The sequence below is a fragment of the Macrosteles quadrilineatus genome, unplaced genomic scaffold (assembly GCF_028750875.1).
Source record: "Macrosteles quadrilineatus isolate MER2022 unplaced genomic scaffold, UCM_ALF_1.0 Scaffold_1__1_contigs__length_201487025, whole genome shotgun sequence".
Classification (NCBI taxonomy): domain Eukaryota; kingdom Metazoa; phylum Arthropoda; class Insecta; order Hemiptera; family Cicadellidae; genus Macrosteles; species Macrosteles quadrilineatus.
Genome location: NW_026542594.1, coordinates 80,039,181 through 80,049,503, shown reverse-complemented (window position 1 = coordinate 80,049,503; position 10,323 = coordinate 80,039,181).

The following is a 10,323-nucleotide window of genomic DNA, read 5'->3' as shown; positions in this document are numbered from 1 at the left end:
AATGTTAACATTGTCTCACTGATGAGCGAATTGGCCACTTTGCTTTCTCAAATCAGTGAGAGAACATGTACATTGTTAGGTAACTGTAGGAAATAGTTATTTGTGTAACTAGTGGTGAAAGTGGCACTTTGCTGCACACGAGAGCAATGTTTACGCACGAGCCGCAGGCGAGTGTGGAATGATCTCGAGTGCAGCAAAGGCCTTTTTCACTCGTGTTACACATTATATTTTTCCTACAGTCACTATAAAGCATATAAAAAATTAGTCTTTCAAACACTATGCAACACGTTTTTAGGTTCAGCTGGCAACACAAATGGTGCCCTAGAGAAAGTAGTACCCGCGGTCCATATCACTCCGCTATTTTTCCTCGGCAAGAAATGTGCTCCGCGTTTTGATAATATAGTTCCGTATGTTTTTGTAATTTGAAGTGGTTTCCGCGCCTAAAAAAAATGCTTAAAAGGTATTTTCTTGTTTATTAAGATCGTAGGAAGGTTTTAAAAACGTTTAAAAGAAAAGTCCAGAAAGTCCAGAAAGTTCAGAAAGTTCAGAAATACCGAAACTATAAACACGAAATGACAGGTTAAATCGTAGTTATAATAGTCAATCAGCTGCTCATAGTATAATTATCTTTAAGTGTTGCCAACCTATTTCCAAGCGTACACGGATTACGTGCATAATGGAACCACGCTGTTTTGGGTTGTTTCGTTGGAATCCTGATGTGCGGCAAAGTATAAACCGTACGGCAAAGTATAAATATGCAGCAATTAGCAGCTTTCTGTACTATAAACAGTACAAGGAAGCCAACTTTGTCGGGTGACTGTAGGAAAAGGTATTTTCTTGTTTATTAAGATCATAGGAATGTTTTAAAAACGTTTAAAAGAAAAGTCCAGAAAGTTCAGAAATACCGAAACTATAAACACGAAATGACAGGTTAAATCGTAGTTATAATAGTCAATCAGCTGTTCATAGTATTATTATATTTAAGTGTTGCCAACCTATTTCCAAGCGTACACGGATTAAGCGGCCTACACACTACACGTGCATTGCACGCCGTGCAAGCACGTCGTGCCAAAAACTGACGAAACGTGCAAGTGTGTGGTGAACACCATGCAAGCACGGCGTGCATTGGCATGGCACGGTGGAAATCAAGACGAGTTTGATTTTTGGCGTGCCGTGCCAAAGCACGCCATTCTGACGTGCTAGTGTGTAGGCGGTCCCCGTGCCACGTGCTAGTAGTTCAACCACTTTTGACAGGGTTTGACCCTATAATAGTACTTTCCTGGTGAATCAACGGCATTTTGTCTTGGCCATTTGCAACACAGATTAAATACGCATATAGTGGCGTCCCCACCTTAAATAATTGATAATTGATAATTGATCATTGATAATTGGCACGACCATCGAGATTACAACACAATGGATCGCACGCTGTATGTGATGCGTGAGCTGAGACGCAGTCATAGATCTCTATATAATATATCATAGAGCATACATCCTCCACCACAGTATTGTGAACCAAGTGCCCTGCCGGCATATATCTGTACGGCAGCGAGGTGCAAGGTCTGGACTAACCTAGGCACTAAGGTGGCTTAGTGCTGCTGCCTTGTGTCTATTTTTAATGATTAATCAATTAATCATGTCCAATGTTCTTAAAACATGTGTGTGTTCTGCATTTCATTTGTACGAACAGACGATGTAATTTAGCACGTTGCAGGCTACACTGAAGATCAAGTGTGTGGGCAAAATGTGCCGTGCAAAGCACGTCGTGCCGATATAAAAAATGGCACGGCGTGCAATGCACGTGTAGTGTGTAGGCCGCTTTACGTGCATAATAGAACCACGCTGTTTAGTGTTGTTTCGTTGGAATCCTGATGTGCGGCAAAGTATAAACCGTACGACAAAGTATAAACCGTACGGCAAAGTATAAATATGCAGCAATTAGCAGCTTTCTGTACTATAAACAGTACAAGGAAGCCAACTTTGTCGGGTGACTGTAGGAAAAACTAATTGTAGTTGCCAAATTAGGTGATTGCTGATTTGGTTATCAAGTTAAAGCTAAAGAGCTTCTCTAAGTAAAAGTAAGTAAGTAAGTAAAAGCGGTCTCTCTGTAATAAAACAATAAATCGCTGTTCTCTACATTTATAAATATGCATCCATAAATATTCCCTGCTATTTAATACTTATAACTTTCTTATTAAATGGCGACTGTCAAACATAAATTTCTTTGAAAACAAGATTTTCTTACTAATTAAGTCCTTTTAGCGATTCAAGTTGATTGAATGAACAAATATTCCCAAAGTGGTATTCCGACGTATCTAGTTTTACCAATGTTTTTAGGATAAGACAATCTAAATCCACCCACAATCTGTACATTAATGGGTTGGTGCTGCAATACTGTCCTGCAATCTATACAACCCAGACAGCATAAGGCTATTTTATATTTTTTTTTTAAAATATATATCCATCCTAAAAATATTTTATATATTATAATATTATTTTTTAAATATATTTTTTAAATTTTGAATAATATGTTAACATAATAGTTTTAAAATATTTTAAAATGATTTTTTAATGGTCTTAAAAATATACTTTGTAAATATTTTTTTATTTTTCAGTTGAATATATTTAAAAAATATTTTTAATATATTAAAGACATAATAATTTAGTAAAAGATATTTTTAAAATATTTTATTTGCCAAAAAAAACATAGCTTTTAAGAATATTTTTAAAGAATATTATAGAAATATTTTATAAATAGCCTGTTTAAGTTTTTAAAATATATTTTGGTAATTTGTTTCAACCGAGCTGGGTAAAATATATTTCCCACACATATAAAAACATATATTTTGACAAGAAATCTCTTTTTCCTTAAAGAATTGTTTTAGGGCCATGACAAATAAAACTTTTAAAAATAATTCAAGTAGCCTATCGCATGTACCGTATATTAAAGATATCTTAAAATCACAACAAAAAAAAATACTTTTTCCCCAAACAGTTAAACAAAATGTTTAGACTATCTGATAAAAGTAAACTTTTAACATACCGGATGTCCGCCCAAGAAGCACACATTGTTATTGTTGGCCCAACGTTCGGAAATGGTCCGCACGGTTGGGATCCATAGTAAATTGGATCTATATAATGTCGTCAGATGATGTTGTGATACTAGATACAGTGGGGAACGCTTGCTTAAAATAGTACAATTATAATAATACATTTTTTTAAATTAATATTCTTTGACTTATTTGAGCTAATTTTTAATAGTTGAACAATTAAAGGGGAAAGATTAATTAATCTTATAAGAATCAATTATAATAACATTACTATTCTAATGGTAATTAAATAATATATATTCAAATACCAGTATCGTATCCAACTCCCAGAAAAACAATTCAACTTTGATGCCTAAACAGATTAACAAATTAACTGTAGTATCAAAAGTATTTTAAGTATTGCGTCTATGCAACTGTCGGCTACTCTTTGACCCCTTAAAAACTCTCAATATCAACAAGTGCAGGTAGCTCAGAGTTAAGGTAAGAGGCTCACAACACAAAGGTACCAGGTTCAAGACCTGTCCGGGCAGAAAAAATGTTGTTCTAGTTTTTATATCAAAATTTGTTTTTATGAACTATTTAATCAATTTACTCAACTAATAATTATGCTTTTCATACTAAATCTTTATTATTTAAAATATTTAAATCCTTTTTTAAATAATATTTTGCAGTAACATTTATAAAATATTAATACAAAATGTTTTATTAAAATATTTTTAACATACACTGGTGGTGGAATAGGATGCATTTTTAAAATATACTTTGAAGATTAAAAAAAATATTTTTAAAACATCCTGTGCTGTCTGGGAATAGGTATGCAAACTTCTTAAACGCCTGTAAAGTGCTATTTAACAAAACGACCATTACACATTTACATCCTAACACATTTTCTACTGATTGCCACAAGACTTGGAAACATAAGAGTGAGAGACTGGAGAGGATTGGTAGAGAAAGTGTTATTGAATAGTATAAATCATCACCCAAAAGAGTATTTTACATACTAACATTATTGCAATTTGCTATATCATATAGGCATTAAGATGTATAACATTGTATTATTAATTTTAGGAGTAAGATGAAAAGTGGCTTTTAAACGGTGAACAGGAAGACTTTAATGTTTTATAGTAGTAGACCTAGATATGCTTGCTTATTCTTTAAATAACTAGCCAATTAACATAATAGTTAAATTTTTCTATTAAATTCAATTCTTTGGTGCCTGAATATCAATGAAGGACAAGTGTAGAATGGAGTGAGATGATCTGCGTAGCTTTGTTACTGACTAAGATCAGTTATTTCTTAGCCAGGGCCATTTATAAATAAATGGTATCAGCATTCTGACACATACTTTCTCCCATAAGTTTGTCAACAACCTTTATCATAATTTAGCGGTGAGAGTAAATATACGGAAATGGGATTTGTACAATTTTGTTCAGAATTTAAAGCACTATAACATACCAAATTTTTATCAAAATCGTTCGGGCCATGTTTGATAAAATCCGATTTACCGTTATTTTATGGGGTTTTTATGGGAAAATAACATAACTTGCAATAACTTTTGAACCGTAATTTTTATAGCAATGGGATTTTTATCATTTTTTCAGAATATATAGGACTATAACATACAAAAATTCTATCAAAATCGTTAAGACCATTTTTGAGAAAATCCTATTTTTCCGTTATTTTATGGGGTTTTATGAGAAAATCACCATTAAAAATCAAAATTTCTAAAAAATAAAAAAACTATCATATTGTAAGAACCATAACATACTATGTTAAATCAAAACCGGATATTTTTATAAAATCCTATTTTCGTTATTTTATGGGGTTTTTATGGGAAAATAACATAATTTACAATAACTTTTGAACCGTAATTTTTAAAGAAATGGAATTTGTACCATTTTGTTCAGATTTTAAAGGCCTACAACATACTAAATTTTATCAAAATCATTCGGGCCATTTTTGAAAAAAATCCGATTTTTCCGGTTTTTTTTTTGTTTTTATGAGAAAATCCTCATTAAAAATCTAAATTTCAAAAAAATGAAAAAACACCTGGAGATACCATGGCCTAGAACCTACATACCAAATTTCATCGAAATCGGACCACAGGTGTAGTCCCTAGCTCTGTACACATCCAGACACACCCACACCCACACACACACACACACACACACACACACAGACATCACTTCGAAAGCCACTTTTTTGGGTCCAGGGGGGCCCAAAACGAATATATCCACTCAAAACTCAAACTCGAAAATTTTGACGAAAACAATACTTTCTCCACATACTATGGTATAGGGGGAGAAAGTAAAAACACAATAATCAATGCAGTTTCAAACCATCAAATACTCCCACCGCAGCAACGGTTTCAAACCATCAAATGCTCCCACCGCAGCAACGGTTTCAAACTATCAAATACTCCCACCGCAGCAACGGTTTCATGTTGGAGCTGCAGACTAAGCGAATTTCCATTTGCCTGATTGGATTTTCACTTAAATCTATTTAAATAGCATTAGGTTTAACGAGTACCTAGGTTTGCTGTAACAGGGAGGGTGTAAAGTTTTGTTTGGTGTAAACCAACCTCCAAGAATTTTGAAACCATATATTTTTCCTACAGTCACCCGCCAAAGTTGGCTTCCTTGTACTGTTTATCGTACAGAAAGCTGATAATTTTTGCATATTTATACTTTGTCGTACGGTTTATACTTTGGCGCACATCAGGATTCCAACGAAACAACACAAAACATTGTGGTTCTATTATGCACGTAATCCGTGTACGCTTGGAAATAGGTTGGTAACGCTTAACGATAATAATACTATGAGCAGCCGATTGACTATTATAACTACGATTTAACCTGTCATTTTGTGTTTATTGTTAATGTTCTCTATTAGGTATTTCTGAATTTTCTGGTCTTTTCTTTTAAACGTTTTTAAAACATTCCTACGATCTTAATAAACAAGAAAATACCTTTAAAGCATTTTTTTAGGAGCGGAAACCACTGCAAATTACAAAAATATACAGAATTATTTTCTCAAGTCGCGGAGCACATTGCTTGCCGAGGAAAAATAGCGGAGTGATACGGACCGGGGACTACTTTCTCTAGGGCACCTATTTGTGTTGCCAGCTGAATCTAAAAACGTGTTGTATAGTATTTGAAAGACTAATTATTTATATGCTTTATAGTGGCTGTAGGAAAAATATAATGCGTAACACGAGTGCAAAAGGCCTTTGCTGCACTCGAGATCATTCCGCTCGTTGCTCTCGTGTGCAGCAAAGTGCTACTTTGCTCACTAGTTACACAAATAACTATTTCAATTGTCTCCGTAACGTATAACTTTAAGAAACAGTTGAATACACAAAATTATTTTTTTTTAGCTCTTTAAAATGGTTTAGAGAAACATTGGGCAATTTTATTTTTTAAGGGTAAAAAATGGAAGAGCCCAATTTTTACCTTGTAAAACCACATTCTTATGGTCCGATCATGCTGGTTCGCGATCTCTTTCTAATATTGGTTTAGACGTTTGTACCAAATTTCATTGAACTTGGATGATTTTTGCTAGAGTTATCGTGTTAACGGGCATATATTATTCATGTTAAGTGACATATGTGAATTTGAACGAATGGTGGTTTTCGCCTCTGAGTACATAAAAACAAAAAAATATATCAGTCCCGTAATAGCTTATTCCCTATGGGAAATTTGCTAAAAGCTACTAATTTTCACAGGATCGAACCCTTATTAAGTTTACAGAATCTTATCTTTGCCCTCCTAAGGGCAGTCCTCTTTGCACACTATGCCTAGAAAGGAGAAAGGTTTCCCGTTTGCGCACAGAGACCAGATGGGCGACAAGGTATCTTCTCCTTTTGCATATTTTGGCGGTATCTTTTGTAAAATATATCCTTTTGTACAGTATTTGGCTTGAAAGTCTAGCTCTATATCGTCTAAGAACTTTGAATCATCTAACACGCAGAGTTTTATGGTTCAGAGTTATGACTACCTGATGATATGGTGGTTCTACGGGAATGCTTTCTAATTGAATGTCACACTCTCATGTGAACTAATTTCTACTCAATCGTAGTTACTCATTCAGTGTACCATGTTGCACTTAGGTACTGTATTAAATTTGTTGTTTTCTAAGGTTGTAATGTAAATATTCTATTATGGGCGTGTCGTGAAAAATGATCGTATCTTATTTTACATTACATTTACATAACACATTATTATACATCACAATAATTTAAAAATACTCTCACCGCAGAAAACCTTTAGAATAAGCAAATTTCAATTGGCCTCTTTACATTTGCAAGTGATATACCATTTGTTTGAATTTTTGAATGTGTAATTTTTGTATAGGCCTAGCATAATATAGATTTATATATGTATGTGTCTGTAAACATAAAAACTCGAGTAATTTTGATCCCCTTTTTAATTAATTAAATCAAAATTACTCGAGTTTTTATGTTTACAGACACATACATATATAAATCTATATTATGCTAGGCCTATACAAAAATTACACATTCAAAAATTCAAACAAATGGTATATCACTTGCAAATGTAAAGAGGCCAATTGAAATTTGCTTATTCTAAAGGTTTTCTGCGGTGAGAGTATTTTTAAATTATTGTGATGTATAATAATGTGTTATGTAAATGTAATGTAAAATAAGATACGATCATTTTTCACGACACGCCCATAATAGAATATTTACATTACAACCTTAGAAAACAACAAATTTAATACAGTACCTAAGTGCAACATGGTACACTGAATGAGTAACTACGATTGAGTAGAAATTAGTTCACATGAGAGTGTGACATTCAATTAGAAAGCATTCCCGTAGAACCACCATATCATCAGGTAGTCATAACTCTGAACCATAAAACTCTGCGTGTTAGATGATTCAAAGTTCTTAGACGATATAGAGCTAGACTTTCAAGCCAAATACTGTACAAAAGGATATATTTTACAAAAGATACCGCCAAAATATGCAAAAGGAGAAGATACCTTGTCGCCCATCTGGTCTCTGTGCGCAAACGGGAAACCTTTCTCCTTTCTAGGCATAGTGTGCAAAGAGGACTGCCCTTAGGAGGGCAAAGATAAGATTCTGTAAACTTAATAAGGGTTCGATCCTGTGAAAATTAGTAGCTTTTAGCAAATTTCCCATAGGGAATAAGCTATTACGGGACTGATATATTTTTTTGTTTTTATGTACTCAGAGGCGAAAACCACCATTAATTTTATTTTAGGGTTAGAAGAGTCTTTTGTGCTTCTTAAAACGATAGTTTAGATTTTTTAAATGGTTACCTGAAGAATATAGTATTCATAGTAATTTTATTTTTGGGGGAAAAATCTTTTGGGCTTTTCAAAACATAGTTAGGCTATGGATATTTTGTGGCTACCTGCTACCTGAAGAATAATATGCATTTCAGGCTTTTGACTGTGGATTCCTCACTTAAACATATTATTACATAGCATTAGACTGTTTATTTAATCTTTGTATTTAACTGAAGAATAGTAAGAAATACGGCTTAGCGTCTCTGTTATTTCCTTTCGAAAAATTGTATTATATCCTTATATATAATACGTGAAGGCGTTTTTTGTTAACACTACTCCTCCCTTATTTGTGGGCCAATTTCAATGTTTGAGGTGTCAAAAGATTCGTCTCCAAATTTATTAGATTTCTAATATTGCAATAAGGTGTTAGAATTTCAAAATTTTTTTTTCTTAAGGGCGCAAGGCGCTCTCAAAGGTTGACTTTTCCCCATAAGAATTACACAGAAAACATTTAAAAACGAAAACCCGCTGTTAAAAAAAAGAAACTCAGTAGATTTTATGGGAGCAAATATTGATGTTTGTTGCAAGAAAGGTTTAGAGGTAACTCTGACAGAGCGAGACATTTCAAAACCTTTGTAGAAACTGTGATAATTTCTTGGCTATGGTAAGCTCAAGTAGTAAGATTTTACTAGACCTTTGGTGGACTTTATGTTTTTATTGTCAACGTTTTTGTTACTAGCTCCACTTCAATTGAGAAAAAACGCAAATGGATTATTTACATCTTGCTATCACTACGGCAAGGTTACGTTGCCAGTTCCACAAGCAAACTTGTACAAAGTTTATTGACTGGAAGCCATCAACAATCAAGACATTACAAGTAAAAAATAAGAAATTTCAACAACTTATTTACTATGGTAAGTGTTAGTCGCAATATTAGACCAAACACAAGAGAAGGGCTCTATATGTATGCATTCAACAATCAATTTCATTACAGAATTGTAATAACACCCACGGAATTACAGTCAAATACGGTCAAGTTTATATTTCTGATTCAGGATATATAATAATATACACTGTTCAATAAGAGAAGATGAAAATTGTTATGCAAACCGTATACAAGATCTAACCTATTTCGACGAATAAATCCATACTTTCGAGCTTTCAAAACTTTAGAGGACAGGAATTAAGAGAAGCTCTACTGAACAATTGAGAATGCGCTGGTGCTGGGCATATACTCTGACTGACATACAACACATTTCAAGACGTAACAGTTGACAAACTTTCAAAGGTGTTGCTGCTATATTCAACGCAGATGATTGACCAGTTGGTAACCCAGAGTTTGTTGTACACCTCAAAATGATACACATTAAATGGTTGATGTTACACCCCACTTTTCACGATTTCCCTATGGAGAAAATACTTTGGTTAAGAGGGATGTCTCAAATCAAAAAAATAAAACGACCCACCATTAATTTACTCAACACAGATTATCAGTGAGGCAACAATTTCTTCTGTTCTCCATGCTAGAAAAACTTTGTTGCAACATATTTTAGACATGATCACTCGAATTGAAGGAGGGCGTTTTACATTAATTAGAAGTAATCAGGTAAAACTAACTGAGCGCAGAAATCCAGAAATGTATGTGAACCTTACGACACAATTAGATACATTTAAAAATCAATTTTTAACAAGTAGTTTTATACTAACTCAAAGAAAGTTACTCTAATTACGTCACACCCCGGACAAAACGAACTAGGTCTTCAATTTTACGAATTTCATTAAACCTTTTAGTATTTATGTTCAAATACTTGGCATGGTGCCACGAACCACAATATCCGTCGCATAATGGACTTTTTTCCTCATCAGCACATAAAATCCTACATACCGGGCACACTAACACGTCCACCTTATCCCCCATTGGCACTGCCCAATATGACTTGGAACTATTTTTACTTAGAATCAAATCAGGCAAATTGAAATTCGCTTAGTGTACAGGTTT